At 37.8% G+C, this 20,174-nt stretch overlaps 1 protein-coding gene across 1 annotated transcript in view; it reads right to left on the reverse strand.

Annotated features, from left to right (window-relative positions):
• Positions 1-557: 557 nt before the first annotated feature.
• The window catches only part of LOC127063953 (uncharacterized), a 50,343-nt gene continuing 30,726 nt past the window's right edge, over positions 558-20,174 (reverse strand). Inside the window, exons 9-11 of the mRNA XM_050994333.1 lie at positions 7,798-8,096; positions 6,287-6,480; positions 558-1,053 (exon numbers count right to left, since the gene is read on the reverse strand). The gene's annotated coding sequence lies outside the window, so the exon portion shown is untranslated. The remainder of the gene's footprint in view (positions 1,054-6,286; positions 6,481-7,797; positions 8,097-20,174) is intronic.

Genomic DNA, 20,174 nt, shown 5'->3' on the forward strand with positions numbered 1-20,174 from the left:
GAGAGAGAGAGAGAGAGAGAGAGAGAGAGAGAATTTGGTTAAAACGAGGTATTAAAATCAAAAAATAAGTATGTAAGAAGAGAAAAGGAAAAACATAAAAAATGTTGGCTTCAAGCTTGCCATCTTTACGCCAACTACCTGGGGCTTCTTCCCTCTTTTTTAAGACCGAAAAAAGACCCCCCTGTTATCGCTTCTTCTTCTATCGTTTACCCTCCCGTGGTGCTTTCCAAACGAGAAAAAGAAAAATTGCTTTCGGAAAACTCAAAGATTTTTGTGTGTGTGTGTATATATATATATATATTCTTTCGAAGAAAGACAAGAATTTTATTCGGCTTGTTCGAAAACTTTTGAATTATTCCTAATGAAAATTTCAATAGATATATCTCTCAAATTTATTCGACAATATTAATAAATCACACGAATATATTATCCACAGATATACAGGCATATAATATATTTTATAGGTATATCGATATTATCAAATAAATTTGAAAAACGTCTTGAAAATTTATGTAAGCGTGTACCTAAACTTACCAATAGAATTAAATAAACGAAGTAATCGTACGCCCATTTTTATATATTCTTTATCTTCCGAAATACATAGATTGAAACTAAATATAACAAAACGAGATAATATCGCATACATCGTGCTATCTCATAATGCGTGTTAAAAAAGACGAACGATTACCTTCTTTCATAACTCTTGTCAGAAACTACATATACAGTATTGCTGTAAATAATAATTTCTAATCATTTAGCAATCATCTTTAAATATTTCGAAACATTCGGAATATATTAAAAATATAAGAAAAGAAAAAGAAAGTAAATTAAACGAAGCTAACAATAAATAAGTACGAATTAAATAAGACACATATGTCCCAAACAAAAATATTTTCTTCTTTAACTCGTTTCCTTCCTTTCGGTTGCTCGTACTTCCGGTGAGGAGAAATAAAAAGCAAGAATTTTTTCGTCGTCGTCGTCGTCGTCAACGTCAATGTCGTCGATGTCGTCGTTGTCGTCGTTGTCGTCTATTTCCAGCCTGGCACATTGTTCCTAATGAGGAAATAAATCGTTCGCTTTAACGTAAACGATCGTAGCCTCGAGGATAGTAAGGCGCAACAGCTCAGCAAGAGAATTTACGTCGTTATCGAGGCATTCGGCAAAGGATTATACGCGTCGTCCACGCGCGTGTCTCTCGCTTTTATAACGATGCCCTAAAGGGAGCGAGACGTTTGTCCGAGCAACGTTCGTCGATTCCTTGTCCCTACCTCCTTCACCTCCACCTCCTGTTCGTCTTTCTCCACCCTTTTGCTCTTTCTCTCTTGGAACTTGGAATTTAAACTTTGCCGTGTATCGAGCAACGCAAAGAAAGACTCGCGGATAAACTCGTTCGCCAGAGTGTATAATTCTGATCGTGAAAGTGCGCAGAGTTTAAAGCTCTCTTACGTGTGTACACATACGTAGATATGTATGTGTGTGAGTGTATGCGTGTGTGTATGACGATCTAAAGAATTTTCCGCGATAGAGAAAGAGAGAGAGAGAGAGAGAGAGAGAGAGACTAGACGCGGCGAAACGGACGCGGAATAGCTACGAAGCTAACGTCGTTCCTGCCCTCGTTAATTCCGCCTATTCTAATCGTTATTTCTGATACGCGAGCTTAATAGTACACCGCGAAGGACTTTCTAAGCCGTACTGGACTCGGTCTCTCCTTGATTGACTGCGAATATTCGCCACGCGGAATAATAAATTACGTGAAAGAAAGTGCGAGAGCTTGTGGAGCTCTCTCTCTCTCTCTCTCTCTCTCTCTCTCTCTCTCTTATCCTTTTCTCTTTCTCACTATCTCATTCTCTCCTTCCTCCTTTCAATGCGACAATGCCTAAGCTATATTTGTCTCACTATCCATGCACTCGTCGACACGCTACAGAACGCACGTAACGTATCGTACGAAGCAAACATACCACATGTATAACTCTATGTATCTACACACACATCCACCCACATACACGCACATACACACACACAAAACACACAATACACGCGTTTAGTAAACAAAAAAAAATAGTCGAAAAAGAAGAAAACAAAAGAGAAAAAGATGGAGAATATCGGTATAAGCTTCGAAGGTTCGAAGATGAGAAAAATGTCGTCGGGAAAACTATTCGAAGTGGCAACGTATGTACGTAGGTACGTACGAGGTACGTACGAGGAATAAAAGCCGGATCGTAATACCTCATACATCTCATACATAAATATCTCATACATCGTCCAACGAGATATACAGGCGTTTAAAAGCGTGGAAAGTACGTAAGAAGAGAAAGAGAAAGAGAAAGAAAGAGAAAGAAATAGAGAGAGAGAGAGAGAGAGAGAGAGAGAGAGAGAGAGAGAGAGAAGGAAAAAAAGAGAAAAGGAGAAAGAAAGATCTCTCTGGGAAGAGACAGAACGTCGTCTTTAACGGCTCCCGGCGTCTCAACGAGAAGAGTTAGACTCGCGCGAGTCAGTCAGCTAGCGCGCAAGCGCACACGCGCGCACGAGCGCAAAGTTTTGCACGATTTTACGTTGCGTCATAAATGCGGGATGTAAATCACATGGAGGGACGTTGGCGAGCCGTGTAAAGACCGGCCAGGGAATAAAAGAATGCAGGACCGAAGGTACGCCGAAGGATCCGACTTATAAACCATCAACGCCATTTCTTTCGCGTGGAACGGATATTCCCATCTATTGCCATCTCTACGACGACGATCCTCTTCGAATAAATGGATATCGTTAGTTCCAAGTCGAAATGTCAAAAGAAAGATAAAAGAATAGAGGAAAGGAAAATAATTTTTATTTCTTTTCGACGATGCGAATGTATAATAAATTCGATGGGACGTTAATCGTTTGAAAAATAATTCCTACGAATAATTCGTAATTTGTTACGTTTAGAAAAGTAATCGTTCGATATTGTAATTACTTTCGTGATAGAACGGACAGAGTAATTAATGTACGTACGAATGTACGTTAGTAAGAACGTAGGAACGAACGAACGAACGAACGAACGAACGAACGAACTAACGGCCCTAGCATAGAACTAACTCGCTTTAGATTACGTTCAATGTCTCAATCGATGACGGCAGCGTGCTTGTAACTGGTAGTTTAGATAAAAGGTACGATTAGAAGGGGTGATTTAAATCGATGATTTCTATCTAATTTCCGTATCGGCAACTTGCTTTCCACCGAAATCTTCTTCTCTTCTTTCTTATCTAGTCCTTCTCTTATTCGATCGATTAAATTGTTTTTACAACAAGAAATATATACATACACACACACACACACACACACATATATATATATAAGACAACGATATATATATATATATATGACAAAGATATAAGAATGTTAGTTTTAATCGCGTTTTATCTAACGACAAGCACATAGTTTTGAACGATGAATGAGTATACTCGTTGACAATACACGTCCAGCTTCGACAAATCAAAGAGACAATCTTATCTTCATCCACACAACACTACCGTGGACCTCGAACCGTGCATATTAGCACAATCAGGTATCTGTCTGTCTATCTTTTTTACGTTTTCGGAACACGTAATCGTTCTGTTTAATCGTGCGCTTGATAATAGCTTCGAAGGAAAGTCCATTCATAAGAGGAATGCTAAAGTCTATCATTTCAAGGGAGAATTCAATGCATTCGAAATATCCGAATTTCGATTAGTTTAATCGATTGTTAGAAATATATAAGAGACAAAAAGATGCCTTTATCCTGCTAAAAACAGCAACGAGGCCTCTCACCGAGAGACGAACTCGCAGAAATAACTTGCTCTCCCGGCTTGAATTAAGGAGTCCGTGTGCTTTCTCTCTCTCTTTCTTTCTCTTATTCGATTTGAAAATTTCGCAATCGGAGCAGTGACTCTTGAGAAGCAATTCGCTCCACTAGTAGAGAGCTACCACTCGGAGAACGCTACTAGGCGACAGATAAATACTAGGAATGTAAGGGACAATAGAGGAACGAGGTCCGTAAGATACCGGAACCGTCCTCTATTCCATAGTAGTGTATCGTGGACTCTATTTTCCTCGACACTTCGTGACTCCTGACTAGATTTACCGGACACGAGAGAGAAAGAGAAAGAGACAGAAAGAAAGAGAGAGAGAGAGAGAGAGAGAGAGAGAGAGAGAGAGAAAGAGAGAGAGAGAGATATTCCGTCCAAATAACATTGAGACTGACCATCTCTCACTGGAAATGCTTACGTGCTTTCGAGCACGTAGGATACATTCAGGATAGTTTTACACACACACACACACACGTATGTATGGTATGTATGTATGTATAAAGAAGATTAAAAAAGAAAATTAGAACTTAATCGAAGACAAGCTTTATGGGATGCAAGACAAGGAAGAATAGTAAGAGACAATGGTTTACAACGACGGCATAGCCATGACGAATGCGAACGAGCAGTAGGTAGACGCAGCACGCATAAACGCAATGTGCATACGCCTTCCTCCTCTGAAAGGTTAATCGATATAAAGTTATAAATACCTTGCTGCTTCTACACGCACATCTCGTTGCCGTAGTGCCATTAGTCTCTCGAAGAATGTTTTCTTATTTTTCTGATACCATTTAATCTCTTCGTAAGACTTTATTGTCTAATTCTAACTGATATCAAATGATTTTTACACTCTCTTAGAGTATATATATATTTTTTTTATCTTGATCGAAAGTATTATTTTCATTTTATTTCCGGACATACACGTCTCGGCTGCGTACAAGTCAGGAAACGTGCGAAGAAGCGTGACTAGTAGAAGAAAGATTTTAATCGATAGGGAATTCCAAGAGGATGATGATCCTCCTCGATGACGTCATCGACTATAGAACACTCCGTAGAATCCTAATCAGGAATTTGTATTTGAAAATTCCTACCTCTCTCTCTCTCTCTCTTTTCGAAGAACTTAGATATCTCTGTTGTTCGATCGATCGATATGTGCATCGCTCTTTCAACGAATGTCTTGTCGACGAATGAAGAAATAAAAACGAAATTTCGAGTTCGATTTTCTTGTATAAATACTGAAAAAAAAGAAGAAGAAGAAAAAAAGATTTCTTGCCATTTCTTTCAGAGACTCGCCTCGTACGACCCCGATGTTCGATACGAAATTGTCAACAGAGATCGTCGTTATCTCTGTTCGTTTAGAAAAGTCTCGACGAGTGGTTCTTGTCAAACTATAATGATTCAAGATGGACGAGAGCCGTAACTTATATCCCTCTCGTGAGATAGTAAAGCAGTTAACCTTATGTTCCTTCGCACTTTCGCACGTTACTTTCACGATAATAGAAACTTATTGCTAACGGAGTTAACGCTTCTCTAATAACAGTAATACCTTATCGGCAAGCTTACAATTTTCTCAGATAGTCTAACACGAGAAAAGCGTTATAACAATAGATTAGTAATAGCTTATATTAAATGACGATGCTTCCTGGTAAACAAATTTCTTTTTCTTTTTTTTTTTTTCATTTTAAATACGAATAAGAAAATCACGATATAACTATTACAAGTAAATGTTTCACCCTGTATATTTATATATATACTATAGTATAGATATATCTTCGATGCACGCAAATCCCTTCTTTAGCCTTCCCCGACCGAAAACATTGCAATGACCGTTTCTCGGAAAGAGAAAGGAAGAAAAGAATACAAAGAATCTCGAAAAACTCGGCCGGGTCTTTCGGTTCAGAACGAAGGAGCGACGAACGAAGCGAATGGTGAAACACGGCAATCGGCCCATGGAATATTTATATTGCATAGTAAGAACGTACACACGCGCAAAACGCAACAAGAAGAGACGAGATCGATCCTTCGTTCTTATTGATAAGCGATGCGTCCCTGAAGACGATGATAAATAATAATCGGAGCAAAATACAGGTGGTGTTTACATTTCTTATGAGTTACGAACGTTAAAAAAAAAAAAAAAAAAAAAGAAAAAAAAGAAGGAAAGAAAATAAAAAATAATAAAACGAAAAGAAAAACAAAAAGTAAATTCCTACGTCGATAGAACACACTACGAAGAATATTCGTAGTTTTTAAGAATGTAAATAAAAAACTTTTAATGTAAATAAAAAATTTTTAATCTACCTGGGTAATAGTTTATATACATAGATATTTTTTATCTAAATATATATTCTGAATCTAATATATATATTTTTTTTCTAATAGTATATATATTTAATAATATATATATATATATACGTATGTATGTATGTATATATGCAAAATGGATAAAAGAAAAATAAATGAAGATAACTTACCCAAATATCGCAGAAAGCTTCTTTTCCGGCGAATCGGCCAATCCTCGCGGAAGATCCCAATATGAAAACAAAGTTGAAGAAGAGAAGGAGAAGGATAGCGAGCGTCCACGTGCTCGCCCACGACGACGAGTCGAATAATCCAGTGGCAGGAGAAGCGACGTGCGTGAATGTCGAAGCATCAGAGAGACGACGAGCTTTCGAGAGAGAGAAAGAGAGAGAGAAAGGAAAACAGAAAGAGAGAGAGAGAGGGAGAGAAAGAGAGAAATAGATAGAGATAAACAAATAGAGAGACAGATAGACACAGAAAAGTCGTCTTGTTCCTGTTTTTTGTTTTTCTTTTTTCTTTTCAAAGCAAATGCACTCAGATATATTGTAAAAAAAGAGAAGAAAACACTACGTCACTTTTTTCGTACCGTACATAACATTAAAAATCGCACTGTAAACAACAATAGAACAACACGCGATATATATATATATATATATATATATATATATATATATATATGTCCGATTTATGTATTTATGTATTCATATAGGTATATGCTGGTCGTTCTTCGGACGATGATCGATTTGGCGCCAAATTCGAACGGGTCCCGTTCGAGTTCGACGCACTCTCCTTTTCCCCCCGATACCTTTCGAATTCCAAACGACACCTTCGATCTCGTGTCGCGATTACCGACGAATCCGCACGAGGAGGAGACACGCTCGACGTAACCGCAAAAACAGAAGGCGATCTCGTGACTCCCAAATCGATGGTGGGACACGCTCGAACAAACCGCAACTACACGACGAAAACTTTAAAGGAAAACTTCGATACGAGAAGATGTACGTAAATTTCTATATATAAATATACATATGTATATATATATATATATATATATATATATATATATATATTCACATAATATATATATATATACATAAATACATATACTTACAAATTATATACATATATATACATATATCAGTATATAGAAGCACGTGTGTATCAGTTTTCGATGATCGATTAAAATGAACGAACGACAAATCGGAAGTTGAGAAGGATGCACGATTTTAACCGGCAGCGCGAAAAATAAGATCCGACGAGAAACAACTAGCACGAACGCCGCGGCGACACTGAGAAACGACCAACTCGCCGTTCGTTCGCTCGGCACGCCGATCGCGCCGCGCGATACGCTCCTCTCTCTCTCTTTCTCTCTCTTATTCTCTTCTTCGTAAGGTCCTCCCACTCTATCTCACTCGCTCAAGCTTCCCCCACCTTTTAGCTGAGCTAGCTCCCTCGCTAGCTCCCTCGCACCCGTTCACCGCACACCCAGTTCTCTTATACTCTTTCTCTCTTTTTCTTATTCATCCTTCTCTCTCTCTCTCTCTCTCTCTCTCTTACGAAGTCTACCAACCAGTAACTCTGGCGGGAAGAACGATGCTCTTCGTTCTCTCTCTTTCTCTCTCTCTCTCTCTCTCTCTCTTCTTCTTTCTCGTTCTCTCCGTCTTTTTCTCTCCTTCCTTCCTACCTTCGTCCCTTCGTGTTCCTTCTTCCTTCCTGATGAGATTACGTTCATCTTCGTCGCACCTTCCATCTCAGCTGTTTCACGGCACCAGCCAGCCGTCTTGTATGAAAACTCTTCTTCGAACACGTGGTCGACGTACAGTCCCTCTCCTCCTCTTATCTACCACCCACCTATTATCTCGTTTTCCACTCGTATCGAAAAAAATCTCGCTTCGATATTTCTCTTTTCTTTTTTCATCGAAGAACTTCGTAGGGAATGTCACATAAGGAGAATAGTAGGTCGTCGTGTTCTCTTCTACACATCTGCAAATACAACAAAGGGTTGAACGACCCGAGGAAACGACCTCTTCGTGGACGATCGCGCCTCTAAGCCCACGGATCGGCACCATCCCGGACTAGATGAAGTAATAATAGGGCAATTTCGCTGGCATGCGGCGAGCACGTTGCAACCTATACATACATACGCATACACACACATTTCTATTTATATATATGTATATATATAAATATATATATATACACAGGCATATATATATATATATATATATATATATATATATATATATATATATAGATGCGTGTATCTTCCTTGTCGAGAGACGATCGATTTCCAAGCGATATCACGATCGAGTCGACCCTTTAAATCGAACACGCGACTCTGCCACGTCTTTTTGTACTTTTGCCAACGCGTACGTATGTCGTACGTAGACGTCTATCGATGTCTTTTATCGTCGCGATTGATCTCGCGCGCAAGGCAACGTTAAATCTACTTTCTCGCGTGAACGACTTCCTTCTTTAGCAATATACTGTGTAATGTGTGTGTACGTGTATGTATATATATATATATTTATATATAATATTTGTGTCCTTACATATATATATATATATATATATATATATACACACACATCTATATATATATATATATATATATATATATATATATATAAAATGTATAGAAAATATTACGTCGAAGATAGAACAAACACGACGACGACGACGATGATGATGATGATGACGACAATGACGGTTCCTTTAAGTTTTAGCTTCAATTCGTCTCGCGTAACAGAATGATATCACCCGTTGTGCATACTACGTACATACCCGCATGCCTTTCCATTAATCTCAATTAGGTGGTAATTAAAAGCGATTAACAAAAGTGAGGTCGTGAACCAAGCGATGTTGGATTTGTACGTATGTACGTATATTATGCACGATCATGTTCCTAAGCACCTTTTTCAAAGTCCATACGTTTTTCTTTTTCTTTTTTGCTTTCTTTCTTTGTCTTTGTATCGTACGTACGTATGTAACTATACGTGTAAGAATAAAAAAGAACGGTGTTATACTCTCAATCGTCGAACGTTACCCTAAGCAGTTGTGAAATCTCTTGATTTATATATTTTCGTCCTTAACTCCGATAAACGACACTCGCGTATCTGACACGCTCGACTTCATTCATATCGCTCCTCTCTTAGACACGCGATTACTTCGGAAAGTTGTTCTTACGTGGTCTAAAAGTAAGAGCAATGAATCCCGAGCAAGTAGATGTACATATTGCTATTACTATTACCACTATTACTATTACTATGTAAGTAGATACACGTGTACCATTTATATCGCGATAATTTCGATATTATTTCAATTCCTTTTCCTTTTTTCTTCTTACGTTCAGCCTTTCAATTCTTACGAAAGATCTACGTAAACGAGGAGATGACATTCGCAAGAACAGTAATCGTCACGAGTATTACGTCGGAGTATTAAAGGTTCTTCCCTATAATAACGAACTAGCGATGCCGAACATCTTCCCAGTCGCGTTTCTCCTTTCGCAAAAAATATCTCAAGCGTGATATTTCGTTGGACTGAAGAACGTATATTTAAGGGAAAGAAAAAGAGAAAAAGAAATCGTCCAAGTACACGAGTTTTATCGTGACCAAGCGAAGAGTGAGATATCAAAAGAAGAAAAAAAAAAAGAAAAGAAAAAAGGTGGAAGAAGAAAGAAAGAAAGAAAGAAAGAAAGAAAGAAAGAAACAAGGAGAAATAAAAAAATAATAATAATAAAAAAAAAAGAAAAAGAAAAAGAAATAAAAGAAGAAATTGTCAAGAAAATGAAGAAATATTTTCTCTTTCAGGAATCCTTTTTGTTCGTTATCGAGATGGAATTTTTACGAAGGGTTACTCTTATAGATATCACATGTTTCGTCCTTTTAAAACTACACTCGTATGTAACTCGCTTTTCTACTGATAATGTCGTCTTAGTCGTCTTCATCCTCGTCCTCGTCCTCGTCCTCGTCCTCGTCCTCGTCCTCGTCCTCGTCCTCGTCCTCATCCTCGTCGTCTTCGTAGATCTCGTCTTCGAACTTATCTTCTCAAAACGGCACGACTAGAAGACCGCGACCGTATTGATTCCCGTTCTCCGTTGTGTCTCTTTTCGAACGCGATAATGTATCGTCCCGCGGAGAAGTCCCCGTGGTTTAATGACTTCATCGATAGCACACCCAAGTGCGGCCCAGTATTCGCGCGTCTATAAATCAAATTCGAGTTTAACTCGTGCAGAGATCGACGAGAAATTTATCACGTTAAACACGAACGAACGAAGCTTTCTCGATCATGAACATTATCGCGCGACAACAAGCTCGTAGTTCAACGTCTATGATAAATATCTCTATGATAAATATCACGAATTATCGTACTCCTTTTCTTTTTTTTTTCTTCCCTCCTTATTTCCCCTTTTTCTTCCTTCCTTTCTTTCCTTCTTTTCTTTTCTTTTCTTTTCTTTCCTTTCCTTTCTTTTTTCCTTTTTATAGATAGTGAAAACGATCAGGAACTGAATCTATAGGAAATGAATTTACAATGAACGAAAGTTACAACACGATTTTATATCTTAGTTTTTCATACGTATAAATTTACATACTCTTAACATTTTACCCACCCCTTCTAGAATAATCCCGTTGAAATCGATATTAATAAATAAATCATTGAATTATCTACTTATTCATTTCCGTTCTTTCGTTTTGTTTTTTATTTCTTTTCTTTTTTACTTTTCTTTGCTTTTATTTTTATCTTTACGTCCAACACGGACGTATATCCAATTTATTCGAAATCAATCACAAAGAAATATTTATCTTCCATCTTTATATTGGTTTAGTCTTCATTCTCGTATTACCCCATTTAATGACAACGAAAGGGGAAATTTGACGATGAAATTCCGGTCTATTTTATCTTGGAAATCCTTTATTATCGTTTTTACCGTTTTCAACCGTTCGGCACCCAATTCCTTCTCTCTCTCTCTCTCTCTCTCTCTCTCTCTCTCTCTCTCTCTCTCTCTCTCTCTCTCTCTCTCTCATGCTTCGATACGCAAGCCTAGCATTATAACGGTTTCGGTAATACGATTCTCGCTTCGACGTTTCGCTCTAAACGCCTCCACGTAAAAACGAAAGGCGTTGCTCTCATTTATCGTTCTTTTATCCACAAAAGAACGAAAAATCCGAGAGAGAGAGAGAGAGAGAGAGAGAGAGAGAGAGAGAGAGAGAGAGAGAGAGAGAGAGAGAGAGAGAGAGAGAGAGAGAACTATGAAATAGTTTTGGAAATTTGAACTCCCTCATTCTCTTTCTTTTTCTATTTCTTCAATCGTTTCACCATTACGATAAAATCATACATGCATAAGAAGACATATCGTAATAAACTTAGGTGAAAATGAAACTATCAACCTTTTGTTATTTAACCGGTGTATTAGACTTACAAGTTCACTTCTACAGAGCGGATCACTTTCGTAACGACATGCTAACTTTAGTTTCGAAATCGAATATATATATATATATATATTCTTTATATTGCACCTTCATTTATCTTACGTAATTCTAAAAGCACGAAACAACTCTACCCCATTTTTATTAACACCGAGTTTACCGGGTCACATCGCGATTATGCATGGAAGGCACGAATATATATATCACATTCTAACATTTACCTATTCGTAGCAACGCATTATTACAGTCTTATCACAAACATTTTATTAGCATAAACAAAAGCTACGTTATATGTATTCCAATACCGTGCACCTTGCAATAATATTGCACGTTGCTTCAACTTATTACGTCAATATAATTGATAAACTGTAATTTGACGTTAACTATCATAGGATATATAATGAGAGAAAGAGAGAGAGAGAGAGAGAGAGAGAGAGACTCGTCGCGATAAGTACAAATAAATCGAAGCTTCAAGACGATAAAAAAAAAATAAAACTTTCTCATAGCCTGATCGCCTCGAAGCAAATTGTACATAAAAAACAAAAAATATAGAATGAGAAAGAAAAAGGAAAAAAAGGAAGAAAAAGGAAAAGAAAAAAAAGATACGAAGAAATTTATATTGGTCACTAACGAATGAAATTATTCGAATAGAAATCGAACCTAGATATATATATGTGTGTGTGTGTGTGTGTGTGTGTGTGCGCGTACGTATGTATATAGAAACATTTATTCTTCGAGCCCGTTACGAGCCTGAAAACAAAGTTATATCGTCGATATAAACCTGCTCGTGTATTCGCTTAGCTACTATGCAAATCGATGACACACGTCGCTTATCCTCTCTCAGAAATACAAATCGAGAAGACGAAAGAGAAAAAGAGAGAAAAGAGAGAGAGAGAGAGAAGAGAGATAGAGAGATCCTGGCACGCAGATGCCTCGAACAGTATGTTCCAATGGAAAACGCGCGGACTCTCAAGGCTACCTACTTCTCCTATGCGCCACGCAACTTTGATATGCGTATACAAGCAAGTACGTAGTAGCGAACAGATCCGAGTTTATGGACGTGAATTGGATGAACGAGAGTCTGTTCATTTATTTATCATATCTACAGTAATCTGTTGGAAGCATGATCTTTCTTTACGTATTAGTTTTCTTTAAAAAAGAAAAAAATATATATATAAATAAAAGAAAATTTAGCCAATAAATCTTTAACAATCTGATTGTATGAGACGATTCTAAAGAGAAAATTAGAAAGAACGAAAAAATTAAAATCATAAAAATAAGAAGAAAAAAGAAGAACAAAGTCGATATATAAAAAAAAAAGAAATGTAATATAAAAAATGTATATAAATAAATCGGAAATTAAAAATAAGTTGAACGATCGGAATCGTTCGGATTAAAGGAAAGATCGGTTTACGTTTAGTTTCTTTTCTCGAATCGACATTCCTAGCATACATATGTATATGCGTATGTACATACCGGTAACGTCACTCCGTCGTTCAATCTTTCGCGGTTTACGGAACGACCGAGAATAGTATCTTCGTTTCCCATAATGTCTCCCCTTCTTCTACTCGCTCCCTTGTTAAAAGGGAATTTACAGAACGATTTTTACACGAGTATGTTTGAAAGAAAGAGGTTCACCCTTTTCCGTCCCTTCCTTCCTTCCTTACTTCCTTTCTCTGAAAACGGTGAAACCATAAACCACCGACTAGACTTTTCTCCACCCACTTCGAGAAATGGGTTAACGAGCTGTCGAGTCTCGTTGTATAAGTCGAAAGTATTCGACCGTCTCATAAAGGCTCCCTTTTATGCCGCTCTCGAAAATATTTTGGGAATGGAATGCGCGACAGATAAAACCGTTCGAAGACGTAGAATTTACTTTTTACGAAAAAGAAAAAAAAGAGAGAGAGAGAGGAACGACTACGATAATTCTTTTGAAATTCATTTCGTTCGGGGAAGACGAGCTGGTCGAGATGAAAATTTATCGCGAATTTGAATTTTTTCAATGTCGTGCTTTTTTGGAAAGTTCAAAGAAGAGAGAGAGAGAAAGAGAAAAAAAAAGAGAGTTCCAAATAAAAGAGAAAGAGAGAGAGAGAGTTTAAAATAAGATAGAAAGAGAGAAGAGAGAGAGAGAGAGAGAGAGTTTAAAGTAAAATAGAGAGAGGAAGAAAGAGAGAGAAAGAGAAAGAGAGAATAGAAAATCGGAGAGAAGGATCCAAGAGGATTATACACCCTCTCGTGTACCACCCACACAGCACTTTTGCTTTCGCGTTCGTTTTACACGTAGCAGAGACGAAGAAGCTTCGTCTCTCCTACGAGGGGTGCTAACCTCTCTAGTTTTTCTCCTTTCTTTATCTCCTCGGTCGTGTTTAGAGGCGCGCCGTTGTCTGGCCGGCGCATGTCATACGGTTTTTCACGCGAGACCGTCCTCGTCCTAACGCCAGGGCTGTGCTGTACGTCTCTCCGTTTGACGTCTGAAAAATATCGATGCTTTTGGAAAAATATCGAGAATGCCGCGACTTCGGCTGACCTACGTCGTCGTAAAATTATTTAATAGTATAGAAAAGAAAAAGGAATCAAAATTCAAAGAACTGACAACAGGTACGAACGTACGCGTACGTACGTTCTATAGCAAAGGAAAGGACGTTTATATCACTTATAAACGACGAGTATACACGTATACGTGTATGCGTTACGTACGTGGATGAAAGTGCTATGAATCATACGTTCTCACTCTATGATTATACGCATTCGTGTTAATTATTTGAACGATTATCATTCAAATTGATTAATTGTTATGACAATGGAGTATATCTCATCTGTAAATAGTATTTGTCGAGCTGAACGATTCAGTAGGCTGATAAATCGTCTGTAAATAAATTTTTCGAGACGAGAGAGAAAGAAACAAGAAGAAAGAAAGAGAAAGAGGTAACTAAGTACATTCGAGTCTTTGAACGGAGCACGGCCCTGGCTTTGCTCGAAAGACGGTCGTGCATTTTGATATCGTCTTGTTGTCGGGCCGTTGCTCGTCGCGCGTCAGTGAGTCACACTCTGCCGGTGCTGCACCGTACTGACGCGCTCTGACTGACCTCTCTCTCTCTCTCTCTCTCTCTCTCTTTGCTTTTCTCTCTTTCTCTCTTTCTCTCTTTCTCTCTCTTGAGAGAGTTATTTATCGACGCAAGAAACGACGCTAAGCGATGAATTATTTCCGGGACAACGAAGGAACTGTATCCTCTAAACTTCGATTTGTCGTACTCTCGAACGATTTCCACATTGAGAAAAAAAGAGAGAGAGAGAGAGAGAGAGAGAGAGAAATTGGAGACTTCTTCCTCGTTTTCACCTTTGAAAAAAATATCCATGGTGCGGAGTCACGCCATAATACGGATGTTTAAGAATCAACGCGGTACCTTAACGTGATATCTACTACTACTACTACTATTACTGCTGCTGCTGCTACTAAGCTACTACTACTACTACTACTACTATCCGCATAGTCCTATCTTCTCAGAAGCAGCTGGTATAATATTTAAGAATAGCAAAGCTTACATATCGGACATACGCTAGACATCATATTGTAAACAAAGCCACTTACGCAGAGAAAGAAGAAGAGGAAAGGAGAAAGAGAGAGAGAGAGAGAGAGAGAAAGAGGTGTGATGCATTTCTTTAACACCTACAGTTAAATCTTTCACCGAAACGCTTTTAATCGTTTAACCAAGCCTCCTCTCACCCTAGGAGAATTTCGGGCATTGAAAAAAGTATCCGACTTTTCTCGAGCTGAAATATCTTGAATCTCTCGCGTAATTTATATCGTCGTTATTGAAACGACATTTATTTAGAATTAGATAAAACGTCTTAAAGTTTAACGATTCGAGTGGAAGCAGAGGTGGTGGTATCGAGAGAACTTCCGTAATAATAAATAGAAAATACGAGAGAGTTTCCGAAGGAACGTTTTCCAAGGAACGACGACGATCGTAGGCAATCCAATTAGAAAGCCCTTTCTCGATAGGAGAGTAAGTAAGTAAGACGAGGGAGAGGAAGAAACTAGTGGTGCGTTCGCGCGAGCCAAGACGAGAGATTTATCTACGACGTCTCGATAAACACATCCGCGAGCGCGCCCGTTTCACTCGAGCGTCAAGAAGCCGCGACTGCAACGATCGAGGTTCCGCACGGCGTCGATTTCTAATCGATAGGGGAATTCTCTTGGCTATTAAATCTCTCGTTATTCATTCGATGGTGTAGGTAACGCTCGTTAAACTCCAATAACGCGACCACGAGAGATACGCGTAAACGAAAAAGAGAAAAAGAGAAAAAGAGAGAGAGAGAGATCGAACACATCTCTGTACCGGTATCAATCGATCGGTACAACGAAGGACCTCCAAGTAGATAAACCTTATCGAACGATTACATTACGCCAATTTCTCGCTAATTAGGAAACGACTCGATCTATCCGATCCGTGAGAATATCGGTTTTCCCGTCTACCATGAAACTTTATAGAATCGTGAAATTCAATGAAACCTTCTCTCGGATAGGTTAGTCGTATAATAAACATGTAACAAACGGTTTTAATCGATTAGTTTGGTCGAATCGAAAGTCTGTGCGATATCTCTGGCGGCGCCGCGGGCCAATCGGGGTGGGTGGGGTAGGATAAGGTGGAGAACGGGGAACGGGACGGTTAATAAAGACCTCGCATTAGTAAATCAACGAGCCGTGCTCTATAATGAAATTCCGTTTTTGATTTATAACAGCTCTTACCGATCCTCCGTCCCTCTTAACCCGCCTATCTTGCAATTAAACCGCTTTCTTGCAGCGAGAGAACACGGCGAAGGGGAAATCTTGTTCCAGATAGTAGAGGAAGTCCAAGTTTCCATCGGTAAATGTCTTTTGCTAAAGGACGACAAGACGCGTGCGTCTTTCGTTTGTGCATTGTTCTTTCCGCGAACGAAGCGAGCAACGAAGGAGGAGGAGGAGGACGCTCGTTTAGCATAAAACAACGTTGTTTAATGGTATTTAGCATATCCTGCCTGAGCGGTAGCCTGTCTGACTCGCATATATACGACTCGTGTAATACACGCTCGACGTACCGATATCGTTCCCTCTCTTTCTCTCTATCTCTATCTCTACCTCTATCTCCATCTCTATTTCTAACTCTATATCTATATCTATCTTCTTATCTCATTGCGTTTGACATCACAATAATGATATTAATTATACCGGTAAGTACCAAAAGGATCTCTCTCCTCTCTCTTCGATGGATCCTTCCGACGTCGATGAAACTTCCGCTTCTATACTGTTCTATGCTTTGCTACGTATTATATACGTATTCACGACGATCGTATTCCGTATATCTCTTTCGTTCTGAATAAATAAATAAACAAAAAGAAGGAAAAAAAACAGCAAAACCAGTCACGTCGCATAAACTTTCATAGAACGTCGTCAAGTAATTTCCCGATTTTGCACCTGCGATCGTTTCGTGCACGTGCACAGTATTATAATCTATCCTTTTCGAAGGAAGTCGTAATTCACGAACAGAAGGGGCAAAACTATCCTGAAATAATATTTTTCTTTTTCTCAAAGAAAGGCATCTCTCTCTCTCTCTCTCTCTCCCTCTCTCTGTTGCTCGTTGCCAAGCGAACGCGTATTTCTAGCACGAAGTTCGTTAAAATTGTCCAGAAGAAGTGGAGAAACGAAGAAAAACGAACAGAGGGAGAGAGAGACAGAGAGAGAGGTAGAGATAGAAGTACAGGGAAGAAGGAAAGAGAAAGAGAGAAAGGGAGAGAGAGACCGGTAGTCTCGAGTCGTCGCAAGAAATCCATCGTTCTTTGTGCGCGTGATTAGCGATGCTAATTCGCATTCCAGCGCGAACATAATTGGCTGACATTGTGCCTTCGTTAACCAACCATTCTTCCTTTCGCCTTGCTTCGGCGACCTCGCGGAACGTAGAAATGCGCGTCGATAAAGGACCCGAAGTATTTCGAAAGAAAAAAGGAAAAAAGGATCGGACGTGCGAGTCCTCGCGAACAATTCCCCACGCATCGCAATCCGACTCGACAAACGAAGAAACTCAAACGTCTTGGCTGAACGATTTTTAATGAGAATTGCTGAAGAAAATATTTAATATGTATTATATTCGCGTCTTAAAAATTTTCCCTACTTGTTCTTTCTTTCTCTTTGTCACGATTTTCGAAAATAAAAAACAATATCTATGATATCTATAATAGATAATTATTATAATCGCTTATCGTACTAATTAAAGAAATGTATAATTGTAAACGTGATTATCATTGTAGAAAAGAAATCGCGTCGCGTTAATTTTGAAAAAAAAAAAAAGATTAACAAATATATACCAGTCAACTCATTCGATTATAATTCTGATGTAACAACGAATCGTACGAATTTCGTAGAACTAACAAACATTCCGAAGGAAAGGCATGGGAAATTTATCGAGAGTCGATTTAAATCAAGGAAACGAAAGTAAATAAGGTACTTAAGTACTTATGTATTTACTTAGGAATGACAGTAATATCAATGGCGGCGCTTTAACTTCGATTTAATATGAATTCGAGTATACGTAAGAGAGAAAGCCGATGCTCCAACATCAAAGATTTATCCGTATCATGCGCAGTGTCGCGCGAGCGCGAGTCCAGGTGCCTCGAGAAGTATATCACAAGCAATATCTCAAACGTGATCGCATGGCTGAGCCGAGCACGTGTCACACGTGATATCCTCAACCGCGTTACGAGAGACACGTGCACGCTTCGCGCCTCCAAAGCGCATGCTCGGCCACCTTTTAAATCGTTCACGTGTACCATGTTTCGATATATACAAACGAGTTATCTATTAAATTATTATCGAAGAAAATTTTATCAAATATGTACCTGCAATAGATTTAACAAAGACTCCTCGATTTAACATCTCGATTTAATAATCTCACGTGACTCTAACACTGATCCGGATTTTTGAAGATTTATTTTTTAAATTTATTTCTTATTTCTTTTCCTTCTTTTTTTTTTTTGCGAGAAATTAAATTCATGTTCAAAGATTAATATTTTTCTTACATATGCATTGTTCTTTGTATACATTATACGCGTTATTATATAATTTCTTTTTTTTTTTTTTTTTTGAACACGAAAATGAAAATTGGCATTATAGATGGACAACTTTATATAAGTATGAAATCTGTAGACATTCAACTTGTCGCTACGTTATCGTATTACGTACGATTGTAATGTTTTTTTTTCTTGCAAAAAAAATAAAGTGAACCTTTTAATTCGTCATACGAACAAGTTATTTATAAATCTATAATCTAAAAAAATCGTATCATGTACTTGTAATAGACTTAACAAAGACTCCTGTAACTTATCCCGATAAAATAATTACCGTGACTTTGAAGTCGCATCGATCCGGATCTTTTAAGATTTACTTCATTTTTTCTCTTTTTCTTCGTTGTTTTCGCTAAGTATACATTATTAGCTCTATTAAATAATCTTTTCCAAACACGGAAATAAAAATTTGAGTTATTGAAGGACAAACGAATGATGCATTGGTAATTAAATAAATGAAAAATCTGTGTAAATTCAATTTGTCGCTACGTTATCTCATTATGTACGAATGTAATCATTTTTTCTTTTGCAAGAAAATAAAACGTACCGTTAACCAATACCATATTGTTATGTAACGTTGCATACATTCTCGAAGGATATAAAAACGTTTGTGTAAGAATGAATTAATGAGGAATATATATATATATATATATAGATATATAGAGAGAGAGAGAGAAAGAGATAGAAAGAAGACTATATATAAAGGAACGGACGTTGACTGTACTCATTGATAGAACACGTTGATAAGAAAAGTTTATTCAGATGCAATGTTCTCATGGTATCGTTGCAACATGGAGGCCCACGGATGTGCTGAAGCGGACGCGACACGGGCGAAAATAAATATCACCTCGTGATAAATGAGAATAATCGTGTGACATCCTGCACGCGTGGTCCTTTCGTTGTTGGTAAAGTCGGAAGAGAATAGTTTCGCGATCGTCAACCGACGTCTCTTATCGTAGAACATATCATAGAACGTATCGTTATAAGAACAATAGAAACTATATACGTGTATAAAATTTCTTTTGTAAATATATGAAAACATATTATAACAAAATATTAATAAACGATTCATTTAATTTTCATTCGAAAGATATTACGTTGTAAATATGTATATACGTATATACACAGATATAATTTAATAGATAAAAATAAAGTAGTAAATAAGTATTAAATAAAGTGATAAATAAAGCATAAAAAGAAAAGAAAAAAAAAAAAAGAAAACCCGTATATCATACCAAGACTTTTACGATCCGAGACGGATTTTCGAAAACGATCATTTTTCGCGAGTAATAATAAAATCGCTGATAATAAAATCTTCTAATAAACATATAAATCTATTCTAGTATCTGAATATTTAACAGGGCCAGTATTTTCTAAAATATCTTTATTACTCTACCATTAATAAATTATTTAACGAACGTAGAAAGAAAGACGAAAGAAATATATATCCCATATAAAACGTTAGTTCGGAGAGAGCGAAACTCTCGTGTAAGGAGTCGATCATTAGCTAATTAATCGCGCTACAAAGTAGTAATAG

Source organism: Vespula vulgaris, chromosome 5 (assembly GCF_905475345.1).
Source record: "Vespula vulgaris chromosome 5, iyVesVulg1.1, whole genome shotgun sequence".
NCBI classification, from domain to species: Eukaryota; Metazoa; Arthropoda; class Insecta; order Hymenoptera; family Vespidae; genus Vespula; species Vespula vulgaris.